Source organism: Theropithecus gelada, chromosome 3, assembly GCF_003255815.1.
Source record: "Theropithecus gelada isolate Dixy chromosome 3, Tgel_1.0, whole genome shotgun sequence".
Classification (NCBI taxonomy): domain Eukaryota; kingdom Metazoa; phylum Chordata; class Mammalia; order Primates; family Cercopithecidae; genus Theropithecus; species Theropithecus gelada.
Window position 1 is genome coordinate 89,954,829 of NC_037670.1, and position 21,076 is coordinate 89,975,904.

General features: G+C 44.7%; 1 pseudogene; it reads right to left on the minus strand.

Moving 5' to 3' along the window:
• Positions 1–1,266: 1,266 nt before the first annotated feature.
• LOC112621460 lies at positions 1,267–1,822 on the minus strand (annotated as a pseudogene).
• Between the last annotated feature and the right edge of the window lie 19,254 nt (positions 1,823–21,076).

Below are 21,076 nucleotides of genomic sequence, written 5' to 3' on the forward strand. Positions count from 1 at the left end.
CAGAGGAGTTTCATGATCTGACTTAGATTTTAATAGAACCCCTCTGGCTGCTATGATGAGGATAGATTTAAAGTGGGCCAAGGCAGAGGTAGGGGATAAGTGAGGGGATATTGCAATAACCCTGGAAAGAGGTGACAGTGTCTAGGCTGGTAGCAGTGGTGGTGGTGGTGAAAAGTAATCAGATTCAGGTTATTCTTTTGAAGGCTCAGGCAACATGATGCCTGCCTGGGGTGTAGGGTTTAAAAGAGAGAACAGACGAAGGTTTTCTGGTCTGAGCAATAGGAAGGATGGAGTTTTCACTCACTAAGATGGGGAAGACTGGGGGTGGAACCAGTTTGAATAGAATAAGATCAGGAGTTCCTTTTTGGACATGTTAAATGTGATATGCCTGCTCAGCATCCCATGGATGTTCAGCAAGTGGTGGTTGCTGGACTTAGAAATTTGGGACTTGTCAGCCTTGTGGTATTTTAAATCATGAGGCTGGTGATATCCTTAAAGGAGTGGGTTTAAATAGAAAATAGAACACGCGGTTGGGCTCATGCCTGTAATCCCAGCACTCCAGGAGGCCGAGGCAGGTGGATTGCTTGAGTCCAGGAGCTTGAGACCAACCTGGGCAACATGGTGAAACCCTGTCTCTACTAAAAATAAAAATAAAAATAAAAAAATAGCCAGACATGGCAGTGCGTGCCTGTAATCCCAGCTACTCAGGAGGTTGAGGTGGGAGAATCACCTGAGCCCGGGAGCTCAAGGCTGCAGTGAGCTGAGATTGCACCACTGTACCTCAGCCTCAGCAACCAGAGTGAGATGCTGTCCAGAAAGGGAAGGGGAGGAGAGGGGAGAGGAGAGGGTCCAAGACCAGATAGGAGGTTGGTAAAGGAGGCAATAGAAGGAGCAGCCAGTGTTAGAAAAGCCAGGAGAAGGGGGTGCATGAAGCCTAGTGAGGCAGGGTTCACAAAGGAGGAAGGGAGCAAGGTGTCCCATGCAGACATGAGCACTCAGAACTGACAGCTGGATTGAACCCTGTGGTGGGTAATTGATGACCTTGTGAGGAGTAGATATGTTGAGAGATGGGGGTGAAAGTTGTTCACAGTGGGTTCAAGGGAGAATTGAAGCAAGAACAAATGATCCTTTCAAGATATAAAGGTGAGTAGAGAGCTGGTGTAGTAGCCAAGAGAAGAACAGCAAGACCAAGAGAAAGTTGTTGTTGCTGTTTTTGTTTTTTTGTTTTTCAAATGATCCTTATTGAAATATTTTCCATTGTGCATCTTAACTAGTTGGGCATTCCACAGCACCACCGTTGATGTCATTTATGATGTCATGAGGGTGGCGGCCATCAACATTGCAGCCCACAGACTCGAGAGTCCCCAGTATCTCTTTAATGATTCCAGAGAGTTCTCTGGCTAAAGATCAGTGCCACATGTGTTGAGCAATGTTGACGATCTCATCAAAAGTGATATTTCCACTGTGTTTAATATTTTTCTGTTTCTGTCTCTTGGCGGTTCCTTGAGGGCTTTGATGATCAGGGCGGAGGCAGAAGGCACCACCTCAATCTGGGCCTGTCTGTTCTGAATGGTCAGTTTCACTGTAATCCTCAGATCCTTTCAGTCACTGGTTGCTTTAGCAATGTTATCACCAACCTTTTTTGGAAACAGACCCAGGGGGCCGATCTTGGGGGCCAACACAGACGTGGCACCCACTTCACCCCCGGTGCACCTCAGGTATATGACTTTGATCTCATTGGGGTAAAACTTTGGCAGCATGGCAGAGGCGGCTAGATTCAGGATGACGGAAGAAAGTTGCACCTTGGCCTCCTCCCAGCTGAAAGCCGAAAGCCTTGTTGCTGTTTTTTGAAGAGATGCTTGGATTAACAACTTGTTTGTAGGACCTAGTAAAGAGAAAGTTTGAGGACACACGAGCAGAGGAGAAGAAAGACTGGAGGGAAGAGAGATATGGGGAGGAACTGGCATGTGCCAGGAGCCTGGAGACAGGAGGGGAGGCAGAGCCCAGGGCCTGGGTGCAGGCAGAGGAGCAGGTGTGGGGATGAGAACTCAAGCAAGTCCTCTCCCATGGTTTTTAGATCGTTAGTGATACAGGAAACACAGTCATCAGTGCAGAGTGAGTGTGGGAAAGTTTTTAGGAGAGAAGAGACGTCTTTTAGGGAAGTGGGAATGTCAATGGACAAGAGAAATGCAGTCCAATGGCAGCCCAGCCCAAAGACCAACTTGGTGCTGAGACTTTGAAGGGAGACTAGTCAGTGAGGGGAGATCTTCTCCTGGCCAGACCCTCTCCCAAGGCTGGGTGAGATGGAAGATCCTGACACATTCCAGAGAATTCCTGATGTGGCAGGCTAGCTCCCAAGAAGCTCTTTCCACCAGCGATGGGCCAGTGGCGTTGGCTTGAGCAGACTGTGGTTCCAGCACTTTAATGCAGTTTCTGTCACTGGAGGATTTGTCCAGTGCTGGGATGTGGAGTGAGAGCAAAACCCTGATGCCTCAGGGATGGCTGAAGTGCTGAAGCACACAGGGTGCACCTGGGGAGAGGCCACAGTGTTGGTGACCTCTGCGGGTGTGAATGACCCCAGGCACTTGTTTCAGTGTTGGGGTGGGTGGCTGGGTAATGCTTCTGTGTCAGGGGTTGACGTGTCCAGCGTTGATGTCCTTCCTTAGTGCCATATGCCAACCTTCAGGTTCCAGAGGGCCTTTTGAGTGACCTGCCATGGTTTCTCCATGACCAGCTTCTGGGGTGATGGGGTGGCACCTCACCCTGTCTAAGTTGAAACTCATCACACTGGGTTGTATTTCATGGTCTATTGTCTGTTATCCCTGGGCTGTAAGTGTAAGAACCCTCTCCAACTTTCTTACCACTTTATCCCCAGTGCCTGGCAAAATACCTGAATACATGAATACATACAAGAGGGCAGGTAGGAAGGAAGGATGGGAGGAAGGAAAAGGGAAGGAAGGAAAAAAGAAGGGAAAGGAAAGAAAGAAAGGAAAGGAGGAGGGGAGGAAGGAAGGGACGAGGGGAGGAAGGAAGGAAGGGCAGACATGGAATCCCTGCCACTATAGTAGGGCTATTCCAATGAGGATTGCAATCATGGATCTGAATCAGTGGTAGCTTCCATAGAGGATGTAGCAATGAGGTAGGGTAGAAGGTAGTGAGTGCCATAAAGAGGGCTTTCAACAGGGCTCTCTAAAATTAAGGACATTAGGATGTCTCAGGAAGACACATGTGAGATTGTAGGGCATAACCAGGAAGACTGGGATGCCAGTGCCTGGCCAGATGGGGGTCTGATCCACTCTCCTAAATGACCTCTCTTCTCTCCTGAAAACTTTCCCACACTCACTCTGCACTGATGACTGTGTTTCCTGTGGCACTAAAGATCTAAATCAGAACCCCATTTCTGACCCCCATTCTGATGGGCATCAGAAAGGTGAAAATAAGGAGTGATGGTCCGGATGGGCAAGAGGAAGCAGGAAAGGAGTCCTGGTGAGTAGCTGAGACAGGCCCTGGCCCCCAGCTCTGTGGGGAAGGTGCGGGGTGGGTGTGTTGAAAGGTTGGAGAGGAGGCCCCCTGCAGCTGGGAATCCACACAAGGCTGTATTAGTCCGTTTTCACACTGCTAATAAAGACATACCTGAGACTGGGAAGAAAAAGAGGTTTAATTGGACTTACTGTTCCACATGACTGGGGAGGCCTCAGAATCACGGTGGGAGGTGAAAGGCACGTCTTACATGGTGGCAGCAAGAGAAAAATGAGGAAGAAGCAAAAGCAGAAACCCCTAATAAACCCATGAGATCTTGTGAGACTTATTCACTACCATGAGAATAGCATGGGAAAGACTGGCCCCTCCATGATTCAATTACCTCCCCCTGGGTCCCTACCACAACACGTGGAAATTCTGGGAGATACAATTCGAGATTCGGATGGGGACACAGCCAAATCATATCAGGGCACAGCAGCTTTGGTGATCCACCGCTCCTTCCTGCTCCTCCCAGGTAAAGGGGAGTCTCTCTTCAGACTTGCTTCATCCCTTCCCTTTCTTATCCCTCTCCGAGTTTTGCACCTTACACCCCAACCTCTGGATTTTGTCTGCAGTTATCCTTTCTTTTTTCAACAGGCCTCTGTACCCACTGTTCTCCCAACCTGGAGAGCTGTTTCCACCCCTGATCCTCACTTGCTAGTTCAGTTCCTTCTTGGTCCTCAGATTTTGCCCTGGGGCGACTTCCTGCCATTTCTATATTCTTCCATTGCATTCTGGGCTACTTCCCTTATGGCACATATGTCAACAGAAATGCCTTATTTCTCTATTTCTAGACTTAAGGAAAGGGAAAGAGATGGATATTTCCCCAGCGGTCCCTCAGTGACAAATGAATGAAGACAACTTTGTCAAAAGAAAACAAAATCCCTGAGTATCCCCTAACTTGGTGCTTGTATTTTTATCCAGCACTGGTGTACTCTCCAAAAGCAAATTCATGCTAAACAGCATTTTAGTCTTTCTGGTTAGCTGGCAAAATTTGCTCCAAATAAATATGTATATATATTTATTATTTAACAATGCTTATGGTTTAAATACATGTGTTTTAGGAGCAACTTTGATCTACCTCATGAGTCCAAGTTTTTTAATTTTGTAAGTTGTGCCTTATGAATATGGGTAAAAGAGGAATCAAAATGAAGTTAATGTTTTGTCTTTGGATGGTTAAGAGAACTGCAATATTAAGGACATTAGGATGTCTCAAAATATTAGATGCAAAAATGTGTATTTTTAAAAAATATGTGTGAATTATCAAATATAGAACAAATAGAGGAAGATGGCTGGGTCTGGTGGCTCATTCCTGTAATCCCAGCACTTTGGGAGGCCAAGGCGGGAGGATCACTTGAGGTCAGGAGTTCAAGACCAGCCTGGCCAACATGGTGAAACCCCATCTCTATTTTTTCTTTTTTTTTGTTTGAGATGGAGTCTCGCTCTGTTACCCAGGTTAGAGTGCAGTGGCACTATCTCAGCTCACTGCAACCTCTGCCTCAAGCAATTTTCCTGCCTCAGCCTCCGGAATAGCTGGGACTACAGGTGCGTGCCAACAAAGCTGGCTAATGTTTTACATTTTTAGTAGAGACGGGTTTCACCGTATTAGCCAGGATGGCCTCAGTGTCCTGACCTCATGATCCGCCTGCCTCAGCCTCTCAAAGTGCTGGGACTACAGGTGTGAGCCAGCACACCTGGCCAACCCCATCTCTATTAAAAATACAAAAATTAGCTGGGCATGGTGGCACATGCCTGTAATCCCAGTTATTTAGGAATCTGAGGCAGGAGAATCATTTGAACCCAGGAGGTGGAGGTTGCAGCAAGCTGAGATCGTGCCATTGCCCTCCAGCCTGGGCAACAGAGTACTCCATCTTAAAAAAAAAAAAAAAAAAAAAAAAAGGCAGGCGCATAAAAACATATGTGTTGGAATAAATGTAATAAATAATTATAAAGGCTGAGTGTGGTTGCTCACACTTGTAATCCCAACACTTTGGGAGGCTGAGGTGGGAGTATTGCTTGAGCCCAGGAGACCACCCTGGGCAACATAGTGAGACCCCATCTTTACAAATTAAAAAAAAAAAAAAAACTAGCTAGGCATCATGGTGCATGCCTGTAGTCCCGGCTACTTGGGAGACTGAGGTGGGAGGATGTCTTGAGCCTGGGAAGTTGAGGCTGCAGTGAGCTATGATTGTACCATTGCACTCAGCCTGGGAGACAGAGTGAGATCCAGTCTCAACATAATAATGATAATAATTTGTATATTATTTTATAAAATTTTTATTTTATTATTATTATTGTAGGAATACTTTGAAGCCTAAGATGGTGGCATCTTCCTTTAGAGATAATTTTAACTAGCTCCCACCAGATGCATAGTGGACACTAGTCATTTTGTAACACTTTAATCCATGTTCAAGGTTTGAGATTCCCTGCCCATTCGGATGAGGTAGAACTGGACTACAAGTCCACGTGAGCATCAGTTTACTTCAGGTTTACCCTTACTTACATTTAAGATGTAATTACATGGGATCTCAGCTTAAAATGGGAACTGGTTTATCTTAGTCCCCATCTTTGGTAGCATGGACTTGCATAGTCTGTCTTTCTGAGGACAACGAACCTGCTGTTGTATTTCACAGCTGTTGCTTCAGAATCAGCAGATGTCCTCAGGGCACTGTGGGCTTTGTTCTTGGAGGTCTCATGTTCTTCTAAGTGTTTGTCTGATATTTTTTCATTAGCTTGTTGACTCTTTGGAGCTTTTAGGATTTTAACATATATTCTCTCTAGCTTTTAAAATTTATAACTATATTGCATAAAAACAAAGTTATAGATGTACTGCATAAACGTATAATTTGACATTCTGTCTTGTAATCCTGCATATTACATGTCCCTGGGGATAAATGCATCTTTCTGGATTTTAACTTGGATCCATCTTTTAGGTCAATGATGAAAACATGCTTTGCCTGCACTACTACTTTGCAGGGAGACCAAATGTGGCACTTTGCCATGTCTATCTTCCTGACAGAATTATATGGACATAATCTGCTTTTATCGGCGGTGTTTGGCTTAGTGGTGGCTGGATATGTATTAATATTTGGGGTCTTAATTGGTGATTGGATTGAAAAGAAACCAAGAAATAAAGGTAATACTCTTACCTGTGACATACATATTTATGTGGTACATTATGACTTCACTGGCTTTTTTGGTTTATTTAGTGAAATAAAATTCATAAATTGCTATGAACTGAATAGCAAAAGAGCATAAGTTAAAAACTCTAGACAAAGTTATACAGCTTTGTGTCATCATTCTCTGATTCTACATGTAAGATGTTTTAGATTTTTGCTAAGTATAGGTTTTTAATATCAAATTCCTGAAAAATGCTTTCTTTTTAATATTTTGGCATTACTTATGCATAATATGCTTGTGTTGTTTTTATTAGAAGCAATTTATTTGTGTAAATGATTTTTTTTGGTACCGGGTGATCTGTCTAAACTATTCATTAATATCTGGAGACTTATTTGTTTAAATGTAGATCTACTTTTAGCTTTTGGCCATACTATCTCTTTAAGCTTCTTTGTCCAATAAGAATGTAGGCTATATAAATGTAGGCTTCTCTGAAGCCACACCATTGAAAAGACTAGCTGATTGAAAATCTGGTGTGTGGTCTTTAGGCTAAATTGGTAACTTCAGTTACAAATTAAGTCCAGAAGAATGTAATGTAGCACTAGAACATTTTAAGTTTCTTGACTTACCTAGAATCCAGCTTTTCATATATTTGAGAATCCGTCTCTCAAATATGTTTTCATTCACTTGCGAAGTCCAGCTTTTTTCTCTTTTGGTTGCAAAAGCTTTGTCTTTAGTGAGTTCAAGAGTCTGCTCTTTGCCTCTTAAGCCCGTGATCACTGATGGAAATGCTAACCCTGGTTGCACAGGGATTAGGTCAAATGCAACTACTCTGCATTTTTTTTATTCTATTTTATTTTTTTGAGACAGGGTCTCGATCTATCGCCCAGGCTGGAGTGCAGTGGCACGATCTTGGCTCACTGCAACCTCCACTTTCCAGGTTCAAGTGATTCTTGTGCTTCAGCCTCACGAGTAGCTGGAATTACAGGTGTGTGCCACCGCGCCTGGCTAATTTTTGTATTTTTAGGAGAGACAGGGTTTCGCCATGTTGGCCAGGCTTGTCTGGAACTCCTGACCTCAAGTGATCGGCCCGCCTTGGCCTCCCAAAGTGCTGGGATTACAGTTGTGAGCCACCGCACCCAGTCTGCTCTGCATTAAATGATGATATAGCTGTGAGCTGCCTGTTAAAACCGAGAGTAAAGATTGGGCTGGGTGTTTCCATTCACAGTTGCTTATGCCTCGCTCTTCACGCAGAACGCCTCCGTCACCACCTGTTGCACTGTCCTGATGCTTGTGCTCCCCTTCAAGAGGCAGATGGAACAAATCTGGGATGGCTGGCTCACTGTGAGTGTCTCCCGTGTCCCTGTGTCACAGACACAGGGTGTCACAGTCACCCTGAATGTCCACCAGTTAATGTTTTCTTTGTGGCCCAGCTCACTGATTTTGGATCAGGCTAATCCTTCCTCAGTGTCCTCCTCTCCCCTAATTTGTGAGTCTGAGCTGAAATCCCACTGACATGAAGGCAATAGAACAGCAGAATCTGTGTCTGCAAGGTACAAATTAGCGTCGGCTCTGGCTCTGATGGGGTGGGAGGAAGAAAATGCTTAGCATTAACACAATAGCACTGGGCTCCAAACCTACATTGAATCTTTTTCTCTCTAAGGTCTTTGTGTTCATCTAGATGTTCCTTGAGCTGTCAGATAAATAACTGTATGCACTGCAGTGGGGCGGGAAAATCTATTCTCGGGTTCCAAACTTCCTTTCCCCTCCTTCAGTAGGTGGCCTGCTGTGCACTGGTGACCACCCTAGTGGCCTTGGCAAACCTGGCTGGCATGGCACTGACCATCACCATTCAGAGGGACTGGATCGTGAGCTGACGGGTGACAACAGAGGCCGGCTGGTTGGTGAGTGGTACCGCCCTGGGTACTGATCCTCTGATCAGCTGAGAAGTAGAGAGCTGACAAGGCAATCAGGGCTCTGAGAGAGGCTGACAACAGGCTTTAAGAACATGTTATTTGGAGTCAACGAGACCTGGGTTTGAGTTTGAATTCAGCTAAAACCAGCTGTGCCTCTTACTAGATGCATACTCCAGGGCAAGTTACGTGATTTTCCTCAACTGTAGAATGAGGGAAATAAAGTCACATACACACACACACACACACACACACACACAGCTCAGCTGTGGGAAGGATTCTATGAGATACAGGATTTGGAAAGCACTTAACACTATATCTGCATGTAGGAATCACCTAAGACATGATTGGTACTGTATTATCTAAAGAATATATAGGCTGGGCGCGGTGGCTCACGCCTCTAATCCCAACGCTTTGGGAGGCCAAGACGGGCAGACCATGAGATCAGGAGATCAAGACCATCCTGGCCAACATGGTGAAACCCTGTCTCTACTAAAAATACAAAAATTAATGGGGCGTGGGCACGCACCTGTAGTCCCAGCCACGCGGGAGGCTGAGGCAAGAGAATTGCTTGAACTCAGGAGGTGGAGGTTGCAGTGAGCCGAGATCGCACCACTGCACTCCAGCCTGGCCAACAGAGCAAGACTGTCTCAAAAAAAAAAAAAAAAAGAAAAGAAAAAGAATATATAGACTGTATTTTTAGGAGAGAAGGCTCTAAAAATGTATCACAGAGGTACCTTGGCAATTTTAGGCCTAGAAAATAAGTAAATTAAAAGATTTATTGGCCAGGCTTGGTGGCTCATGGCTGTAATCCTGGAATTTTGGGAGGCCAAGGTGGGAGGATGGCTTGAGGCCAGGAGTTCAAGGCCAGCCTGGGCAACATAGGGATACATGGTCTCTACAAAAGAAAAAAGAAGGCCGTGTGTGGTGGCTCACATCTGTAATCCGAGCACTTTGGGAGGCTGAGGCAGGCGGATCATCTGAGGTCAGGAGTTTGAGAATAGCCTGACCACATGCAGAAACCCCATTTCTACTAAGAATACAAAATTAGCCAGGTGTGGTGGCACATGCCTGTTATCCCAGCTACTCGGGAGGCTGAGGTAGGAGAATTGCTTGAACCTGGGAGGTAGAGGTTGTGGTGAGCCAAGATCGCACCATTGCACTCCAGCCTAGGCAACAAGAGCAAAACTCTATCTAAAATATATATATATATATATTTCTTAATTCGGGCCAGTGATAAGCTTCCACTTTCAAAAAAAAAAAAAAAAATCTTCAAGTGTAACTGTGAATTGTCATTGATAATAAAGGTAAAAAAATATTTTTTTTTAATAATGGAGCTAAACGAAAGAATCTGGCATTTTTGCTTTTTCTCCCATTTGCAAAACTTGGATCATTCACATTGAGATATATACACATTGCCAACTTAAAGCTGAAGATCTCATCCTACTCTCTATTTGTGTGGGTGGTACTCTGCTAGAAAAGGTGTGTGATCATGGATGGCCAAGATAAAGGAAGCTATTAAAGAGGAGTCTATAGAAATCATGCCTTGCAAAGACTAGGAACCCTTTATAATCATGTTTTCTTTTAAACTACACTTATTTGGATGTACTCTGGCTTAAATAACAGCACCTAAAATAAAACAGCTATGTGGATAAAAGCCAAGTAACATGGTGTCCTCTGTCTCTGGGTGAGGAAAGTCTTCCTATTCTTTGTTAATTAAATTAAAAAAAAAAAGATAAAGCACAGAATTTATTACAATTAAAAAAATAATATTGTAAATATATCCTTCGATGATGATGGAATAGTGAAGCTAATAAGCTTCATAGTCACACTGCTTGGGTTGGATTCTCAGCTCAGCCATGTGCCCTCTCTGTGACTTTGAACAAGTAAAATCACCTCTCTGTGCCCCAGTTTCCTAACTTGTAAAAAGGAAACACTATTGACCTGTAAGAGTTGTTGCGAGGATTGAAATGAATAGATGTAGAAAGCTTAGAACTATTGCCTGGCACAGAGTAAGTGTTCAACTAATTCTGTCCTCTACCCTCCTCTTGTCACCTTGCTCCCCTGACAAACATGTTGGTTATAATAATGGCGTTAATACTACTATAGTTGTTAAGATAATGGGTTGTGTTGGGAAAGAGTGCTGAGATGGGAGTTAAAATAATTAGCTACAAGTAACACAGTCTCTCTGTTTCTCAGTTTATTTATCTGTTAATTGTCCAAGTTCCAATAGAATTGATCTTGAAGGTCTTTTCCTGGTTGCAAATCCTACGGCTAATCTATAGTTAAATCCAAAGGGATCTTTCTTGTTTTCACCATAATTACATGGCTAGCAAATCTAGTAAATGCATGATGTTAAATTCACCAGAAGGAAGGACTCACCCACTAAGTTGCAATGTTTCCTTCCTCTCACTTACAGGGATAAATGCAACAGTCCAGCAGAAGGACCAGATCATCAATATATTTGCTCCCCTGTCTGTGGGTCAAGTGATGACATGTACATCTCATGTGATCAGTTGTCGTTTCATTCTTGGATGGAACTTTGTTTCACTTCTTGTAGTTTCTATTTCTGTCCAGGGTTTATCAGCTAGTTCACCGATTGGCTATAAAACCCCAGCAACACACAGAGGGGCACTTCCTAGAAAGGCAACAGGAGGCTGTGAACATTCAAGGTAATGCAAACTCAGAGGGAGTTCCTGTTCTTTTTCTCTCCTTTATGTCAGTGTTTTTTTTCCAGAACTCTTCTTTCCAGAACTCTTGAAAGTTCTGATCATAATCTGATCATAATCTCAATATTTTATCTGCAAATGTGCCTAGAAACAGTGACAAATGAGAGGGCTCCAGCTTTGCCATTGGTCATGCAGTTCATAGGGCTGATCTTATTGGTGGGGCAGGCAGGGCTGCCTTATACATAGGTTGTGCCCTGTCTGGGGACTCCATTCAGAGAGACTGACACCACCATGGGACTGTGCAGTATACAACGTGCACAACCTATCCCACAGTCCTGGGGGCAATTACTCTTCCAATCTCACTTACGAACATCCTCCCCAAAGATACTAGAGAGGCAACTGTGTCAGAGTATGGGCTGCTCTTTGGTCAAGACAATATGATGATTGGTCATTCCTGTTATCAACAGTATTTTTTTTTAAATCAGAAATTCCCAAACAGTATGGTGGCAATAAAAGAAAGGGGGCTTTGCCAGTAGATATGACCTCAATCTCCCAAAGAAAGAGCCAGCACTGCATACTGGCTGTGTTGCCCATCTGCCTGGTACGGCACAGTCCAGGAATTGCTTCTGCTCTCAGTTTCTTTTTCTGTACTTCCTATAATTCATTCTCTTTTCTCTCAAGTTATTTTGCAGTTAAAGTCCACCAGATCTCATTACACAAATAAAATATATGTATTTGCAGAGACAGATAAATAGAGATACATATTTAGATGAGGGATGAATAGATAGATATGTAAGCAGATAGGTGAATAGATAGAGTAAGCTGTATCCTTCCCCTCTGCGGCTATTACCTGTGTGACCATGCAAAGTTAGTTTATTCACATTCTGTCTTACTATCTGTAAATTAAGGACCACAAAAGAAGTGATATCATACGGATGTTATGACAATTAAATAAGATAGTTTATGTAAAGCCCAATTTTACTCCCTGGCATATAGTAAAACTTAAGTCAATGTTAGCTATTTTTTTTCATTGTTGTTGTCATTGTGATCTTTTAAAAAATTGTTCTGGCAATACATTCATTTCTGCAATTAAGAGCTTAATCCTTCCCACACTTCTTGGTCTAGAATGGATCTGGCCCACCTGCCCCTTTCTTCTTCCTCCACAGTTCTATTTGGTTCCTCTAGTCCTTTGCAGGATTTGTCTTAATTTGCACTAAATACCCCTCACAATGGTGTGTGTGTGTGTGTGTGTATAAAATACATATATATAATATACATATATATAATATACGTATATACATATATATATATATTTTTGAGACGGAGTCTCGCTCTATCGCCCAGGCTGCAGTACAGTGGCGTGATCTCAGCTCACTGCAACCTCCGCCTCCTGGGTTCAAGTGATTCTCCTGCCTCAGCCTCCCGAGTAGCTGGGATTACAGGCATGTGCCACCATGCCCGGTAACTTTTGTATTTTTAGTAGAGACGTGGTTTCACTGTGTTGGTCAGGCTGATCTCGAACTCCTGACCTTGTGATCCACCCGCCTCGGCCTCCCAAAGTGCTGGGATTATAGGCATGAGTCACCACACTCGGCGGTTATATATTTTTAATCTGCTTATAATTGTTGTTTATTTTATCCTGGAAGACTGAAAAGTATTTAGCTTTTTTCACATAAGTGTCTGTTTCTTCAGAAAAATAACTAAAGGAAATATCTATCACTATTTCCTGGAGCTCATGACTGAGTTCCAAGCATGTAGCATTTTGTCTTCTACAAAATGTGTCCTCCTCTTCCTCCTTCTTTCAGTGCCATCTTCCTGGCTTGACTGTGTTTTAGTTTGGGTTCTCTCAAGAGTAATCCCAGAGACAAAGATTTGGGGTGAAAATTAATCTATTAATATTTGGAAGGTGATTCCAGGAAGCATGGTGAGGGAATGGGAAGTGAGACAGAGAAGGGAGAAAAGCCAATAAAAGGTGTGTTAATATATAGGTTACTGCTGATGGCCACTGGGCTCAATCCTTTTGGGGACCTTTTGAGAAACCGTGTAGGATACACCTCAGAACTGTCCCACCAAGGCCCAAGGAAACTAGGATGTTTATCGACCAACTCTTGTCTGTTTTTGGTTGAGAGTTGTTCTCAGGGCAACTTACAGCTCACCCCTCATGTTCCTGTGGCTGGAGAGGGATCTTCAGGCAAAGAGACACAGGTGCTTAGGGTAGGAGGCCATCAGTGTACACAGGAATTGTCCAACAAAGAAGCAGATAACACTGGGGATGGGTTGAGGGGAGATGAACAGGCACTGACTTAAAGCTTGTTTGGATTTTATTTTGGGTGAAAGGGACTGTTGGGTAATCAGTGATGGATTCATCTACAAGCCCAGGACTTTGGAAAAGCCAAAGGACCACAAGTTTAACCTTGAAGAACAGACCACAACCTCAGGTTTTCCTTTTCACTTTCTCTGCATGTGCCATGAGGGATGGGAAGCCTACTGCAGGCAGACGGTCTTCTTAGCTGGCTTGGGCTTAGTCTTCCTCTACATGACAGTTCTGGGGTCTGGCTGTATCATCACTGGCTATGCCTACACCCAAGAGGTTGGAGAATCCCTGCTTAGCATCCTCATGGCCCTTTCAACTTTCTCTGGCCTGATGGGCACCATTCTCTTCACCCAACTTAGGGGGCACTATGGCTTAGTCACAACCGGAGTCATATCTAGCCAGTTCCATTTAGGTTGTCTAACGCTGTGCATGTTTTCTGTCTTTGCTCCTGGAAATCCTTTTGATCTGGCTGTTTTGTCACTTCCATTAAGCAAAAATCCTTCAAACCATGAGTTGTTGGTCCAGTGGATGGAAGAACGGTCCAGAGGAGTGGCTTGGTTCACGTTTCTTTCAAAGGGATAAACATGTGTCTGGTTCTCTTTTAGCAACTCATGGTAAGACTTGGGACACTCAGAGTCCTGCTGTTTGAAGGCCAGCAGGACCCTGAGCATTCTGAGTCTTCCATCTCCATTATCTTCCTCTTCTCAGTTGTGATCCTGGCAAGAATCGGTGAACAGCAGATCATATGTGGCAAGGGATTCTGCAGCTTGCGATGTTGCTAAGTGCAATCTTAGAAGCATTTGATGGCCTTACCACTGTACTATTGTGTCTTCATCATTCATTCATGCAGAGCCTGTTATGTGACCGGAACTGTGTTAGACAGTGGGGATACAAGAGTTATTTGATCACACAGAGTGTTAGCACTATGGAGTTTACAGTCTGACCAATAAGTAAGTAGTTAACAATAGTCAACAACACAGAGTGACAGGAGCTTTGATAGGGAAGAGCAAAGCATTGGGGACACCTGGGAGGGATACCAAATGTGGCCTTGTGGGTTAGGGAAGCCTTCCTAGAAAGAGGCACAATTAAGAAATCCCTAAAGAGCAAGTTAGGCAGGTGACGGGGCAGACTGTTCCAGGCAAGCCAGAGGCAGTGGTGCAAAGGTGAACACTGGGAGATGCGGGGAAGTGAAAATAGTTATTTCCTGGGTGTCAAGCATGTAAATGCTACAGATGATGTCTACATTAAAGAACTATATTGACCTGAGTCCTTTTTCTGCAGAACTGGGATAAGGAGAGAGGAAAGAGAGCAGCTTGCGGGGGGAATGGCAAGTCTTTCCTTAGCTGCCTGGGGGAGGGTAGTGCAATTCTTCCCCAAGAACAGTGTGTCTAGCCTTGAGAGTCTACAAGGTACTTGGGTTAGGAGGCCATCAGTGTACACAGGAATTGTCCAACAAAGCAGATGAGACTGGGGATGGGTTGAGGGGAGATGGACAGGCACTGACTTGAAGCTTATCTGGATTTTAAACCTTGTACCTCCTAACCCTACCTTGCGTTAAAGCTTGTACTGCCTACCCCAAGTACCTGTCTTTGCTCCCGGTCTGCTCCAAATACTTGTTGTCTGAACTCTGCCATCAAGTATGTGTCGTTCATACTTGGCAGCAAGGACATATCTGGTTTTGCAAGTGAGTATATTAAAAACAAATATTTAAAAAATGTTGGTCATTTGATGCCTGCCAACTCCAAAAGTGACATGTTTGGGATCAATGGTGATGGTGATAGAAACCACTTAATAGCACACTGGCCCTAGTGATTAGACCTGCAGATTCCCAACCTGTGAAGAGACTGGGCCATGCTGTTTGACATGGAATCCCCACAATCAGGTTTCTGCCAAGAAAACATCATTTCTTTGAGCCTTTTCCTTCCTCCTCAGTTCAAAGTCACCACCTGCAAAGCCCCTCTCTGAGGCCACAGCTCAGAGCCAGGGATTCCTTACCCCCAGGCTAGAAACAGGGTGGGGAGAGTGGAAACTGTGGCGGTGAGTGGTGGAAGTTGTAGATCAAAAACCCCCTCATTCACCAGCCCTTCCCACACCTCTTCCATGCACCACATTCTCTACCCCAGGCACTGAGTTGAAGCAAGGTCCCTGCCCTCCTAGAACTCAGAGCCGCACCTTCTAATCTCTGAGGCCACAGTGGGGTGGGACCATGGGGTTTGGGAAGGTGTTCCTGACTTCTGCTGTGGCGACCCAGAACCCCTTGGTCTACAGAAGCTTTGAAATACTGGGAGAGAGGAAATAAGAATGTTGTAGCCTCAATTAATGAGGTTAGAAAACCATGAGCTAGCCTGGGAGTCTCCTTCCTTTGATGGAATATGCATGTATGAGAAAAAAACTGTGCTCCTAATTCCAAATGATTTAAAAACCTATTCTTTCATGAAGAGATTATCTAGCCTCTAAAATACTTTAAGTTGGGTACCTGATGGGTAGATTATCCTTTATTGGGGTATTTGACTTGCACTTCTAGTCTTTAATTGCACAAAACTGAAGAACAGATTAGCCATTTAAAATTTGTGCAATTCACATTATATTACATTAAAGTATTTAGCTTAAAACGAAAAAATAAAAGTCCACTAGCAACTCCCGTTTACTAGGATAATTTGGCTCTTACTGACACAAAGGAAATGATCACATTTGGAAAACACCAAAGCTCACTGCAGTGCCTGCGATCCGGAAAAACATTCAGTATAAGAGACACTTGGCGTTTTCTCTATTGCAGTAAGTAATCTTTCTTTTTGTATCCAGAATGAGGATTCCAGAGTCATAGAAATCTTTTAATTTTTTGTTTTATGGTTTTACTCTGCAAGATATTTGGATTAATTTTTTTTTTTTTTTTTTTTGAGATGGCTTCTTGCTGTGTTACTCAGACTCTTCTCAAACTCCTGGGCTCAAGCAATCCTCCCACCTCAGCCTCCCTGGTGGCTGGGACTACAGGCATGTGCACAGTGCCCAGCAGAAACACAGTACACTCTCAACACTCATGAGGGATAAAGCTCAGGCCCCGGGGCCATACTGTCTGATGATGTTGGCAAGTTACCGAAACTCCATGTCACTATTTCCTTTTCCATAAGATGGGGATAAGAATAATAATGGTAGTTACTTATCAGGGAAATCAGAGGATACACTGAAACAATTTCCATAGGTAACATGTTTAGCACAGAACTTTCTCAGAGGAAAGACTTGTCCTCATTGTCATCATATTTTTGTTACAATTTTGGTGGCTTTCACAAGTGTTGCTGTGTGAGGTCTGGGGTGCAGGGTGGGTAGTAATGAGAGGTGATAATGTGTTAACATCCCTCACTCTCGCTGCCTCCTCGGCCTCGACATCCACTGTGGCGGCGCTTGAGGAGCCCTTCAACCCGCCACTGCACTGTGGGAGCACCTCTCTGGGCTGACCTAGGCCGGAGCGGGCTCCCTCTGCTTGCCGGGAGGTGTGGAAGAAGAGGCGCGGAGGGCAACCGGGGCTGCGTGCAGCGCTCACAGACTAGCGCCAGTTCTGGCGGGCGCGGGCTCAGCGGGCCCAGCACTCGGAGCAGCCAGCCGGCGCCGCCAGCCCAAGGCAATGAGGGGCTTAGCACCCGGGCCAGCAGCTGCGGAGGTTGCGCCGGGTCTCCCAGCACTGCTGGCCCCCATGTACCGCTCTCTCGCCGGGCCTCAGCCGCCTCCCCGCGGGGCAGGGTTCGGGACCTGCAGCCCGCCATGTCCCAGCCCTCCTCTCCGCCGTGGGCTCCCCCGCCGCCGGATGGGGACGCCGCTCCCTGCTCCGTGGCGCCCCAGCCATCGACTGCCCAAGGGCTGAGGAGTGCGGGCGCACAGCATGGGACTGGAGGGCAGCTCTGCCTGCAGCCCCGGTGTCGGATCCACTAGGTGAAGGCAGCTGGGCTCCTGAGTCTATTGGGACTTGGAGAACCTTTATGTCTAGCTAAGGGATTGTAAATACACCAATCAGCACCCTGTGTCTAGCTCAAGGTTTGTAAATACACCAGGATAATGCCACTGCACCCTGACAGAGCGAGACTTTGTCCCCCCCGCCCCCCCCCCCAAAAAAAGCCAGGCATCGTGGTGGCACCTGTAAGTGTAGCTACTCGGGAGGCTGAGGCAGGAGAATGGTTTGAACCTGGGAGGTGGAGGTTGCAGTGAGCCAAGATCACGCCATTGCACTCCAGTCTGGGCGACAAGAGCAAAACTCCTTCTCAAAAAAAAAAAAAAAAAAAAAAAAAAAAAGGCACCAGTGCTGTAAATGATGAATCATTTCATTTGTTAGCATGGCTAACACTATTGGGCCTGGTGGCTGTGATGATGGATCCTCTCCCTGGGAGAGGTGGCTTGAGGCCTACCTTGGTATTCAGTGTGTATCACCAAGCAGGGGCTCATCTAGCTGCTTGCTCAGTAACTACTTATTTCCATTCTGATGGAAACTAAGTTACAGTACTTTGGCTACAGTAAGATTTGATGCATTGAGTCACTTTGCATTTTAAAATTGAACTGTAACTCTTTATGCCCTCAGTTTAGAAATAATTCTCAGTGCATCATTAACCCTGACTTCTTTGAGCGCTTCACATTATACCATGGCAGCATTTTACAAATACTTCCTAACTTTGTAAGCACTGCTTGCTAAGATCAAGTGGGAATTTTACAGGCGAACTCTGGGTCAGAGTCCAGAGTGAATCGAGGTCCTTCGCAGGCCAAGCCCCGAGAGACATGGAGGCCAGCCAGAGTGGTCAGGACAGCCGAGGAGGATGAAGGATGGGGGACCTGATCTAGACCTCCATGTGGTAGCCCCAGCAGGGTGGCTGGAGCAGCCTGGGAGGACAAAGGGACTGTCTGGTACTCTGCAAAGGCAGACACTGGAGGACACAGCACATTATCTCCAAATTATTCTTCAGAGCTAAGTGCAGGGATCAGGACAGAGGCAACCAGGAGGCCTTGGCAGGGCTGGAGGTGGATCTCAGGGAGAATCTAGAAGCTCAGCTGGCTGAGAAACCAATCAGGCAGGCAGAAGCTAGGAGTGGGTCCCTTGGGAGCAGGCACAAGAGCTCCAGGGGAGATGTTGTCATGTGAGGACTTGGTCATTGCCACAGCTCACTTCTGTCCTATTTGATGCCTGCACAGTAGGTTTGGAGCCTGCTTCTGAAGTGTAATCAAATAGCACCTCTTCATGTGGTTGAAGGGGGTTGGGGACATGGGGAAAAAAGGAGGCCAGTTTTTCCCCTGCTAAACCAGGAAAGGAAGAGGAAACATCTAGAATTGGAACCAGATTGGAAGCTCAATCTTTTCTCTTTGTCTTAAACGTGTCTTAAACATTTTTGTAATGAAGTGGGGGCATAAATAAATACCTCTAAATGAAGTTAGAGTGCATCTGAGATAATGGTGATGGTGATTCATAAAAGATAAATATAATGTCACAAATTATGACAGTTACTACCATGTACAGATGTCCAGGTACAGGGCTACACATTTTAATAATACTGTCATAGAATCTTCCAATGAGATGGCACCTGAAATATTCGTATTTCACAGATGAGGAAACAGCAACAAAAAGGCGCCCAAGGCAACAGGGCTAGTCAATGCCAGAGCCAGAATTGTCACCAAGGTCTTCTGATTTCTATTCAGATTCATTCGTAGCCTACACTGCTGCCCTGCTGGCCTCTGGGCCTTTGCCCTCACTGTGACTCAGCTTCTTTGGGACAATGTTTCAGAAGTGGAGTGAGGGGCTGTGGACGGTGTGCAGTGCTCCCTGAACAATCTATGGACCTTGTATTAGTCTATTCTCACGCTAAGAAAGCCATACCTGTAATTTATAAAGAAAAGAGGTTTAGTAGACTCCCAGTTCTGTATGGCTGGGGAAGCCTCAGGAAACTTACAATCATGGTGGCAGGCACTCTTCACAGGGCTGCAGAAGAGAGAATAAGTGCCAGCAGGGGAAATGCCAGACACTTATAAAACCATCAGATCTCGTGAGAACTCACTATCATGAAAACAGCATGGGGGAAACTGCCCCCATGATCTAATCACCTCCCACGAGGTCCCCCCTCCAACACATGGGGATTACAATTCGGATTGTAATTCGAGATGAGATTCAGGTGGGGACACAGAACCAGATCATATCAGACCACATCCACTTCATCCTCATCATGCTGGCCCCACAGCCCCAGCAGTTTGGCATGCTGGTCTCATCTCCAAACTGTTTGGAACCATAGGGCATGAGATGTACTTTTTTTTATTTTTATGCAAGAAAGTATAAGATTAAAAATATCCATGCAAATAAGACAATGAAAGGCATTTGGATGCCTTTAACCTAAGAAGTAGGCAGCACCTCTGGCTTCTCAGAGCTCAGGTAACACTGGCACCATCTCATACTGTTTTCAGTGATTTTCCTGTGTTGCTGCTGTGTGTCTACCTGGTGCTTTGCTACATTTGAGAGCAATTGTGTCATTGCCTTTTGCCAAAAGCATCAACTGCATTAAATGTATCTTGGGAGTGGTGGCGCTATCCAGAGTTTGAAAGGGGTCTGACTCCTGGCATACTCATTAGCCAAAGTCAGAGATTCCACCCCAGACATCTTGAAGGGGCTTGTTTTGCTTTTGCCAATATAATAACTCAATGTTTTCAGGTTCTTATTGTTCTTCAGGTTTTAAAATTAGTCAGTATTGGCTGGGTGCTATGCTCACGCCTGTAATCCTAACACTTTGGTAGACCCAGGTGGGAAATTCACTTTAGGCCAGGAGTTTGAGACAAGCCTGAACAACATAGCAAGAATCCATCTCTACAAATTTTTAAAAAATCAGTTGGGCATGTTGGCACGTGCCTGTAGTCTGAGCTACTCAGGAGGCTGAAGCAAGAGGATTGCCTGTGCTCAGAAGTTTAAGGCTGCAGTGAGCTACGATGGTGCCACTGCACTCCAGCCTGGGGAACAGAGTGAGATCTTATCTCTGAAAAAATTATATAAATAATTAAATAAATAAAATTAGTCAGAATATTCTGCTCAATGTTAAAATTAGAGAGGTGGAGTGTGGTCAATGATGTCTGGTCTCAATTCATTGGGTGTGGGATTTTGGTTCTTTTCCCAGTTTGTCCACCCTGAGGGGGACATATTTTTCCCCCGGCCCCAGTCCCTATTAAGAACAACTGCTTTTTTTTTTTTTTTGTCTTTCCTAAAATGCAGTCTCTTTTCTCTTTATTTCTTCAGTTTTAACTAATTTTATTCCTTTTCAGTTGCTTTCAGTGAATTTTAGCTGAGTCACCACAGATCATACTGATTTTTAAAATATGTTTTGTGACTGATTATAACATAGTATGCTCTTTTGAACCTATTGCCTTACCACTGTTTATTTCATTTCTTTTTCTTTTTTTTTTTTTTAATTATACTTTAAGTTCTAGGGTACATGCACACAACATGCAAGTTTGTTACATATGTATACTTGTGCCATGTTGGTGTGCTGCACCCATCAACTCGTCAGCACCCATCAACTCATCATTTACATCAG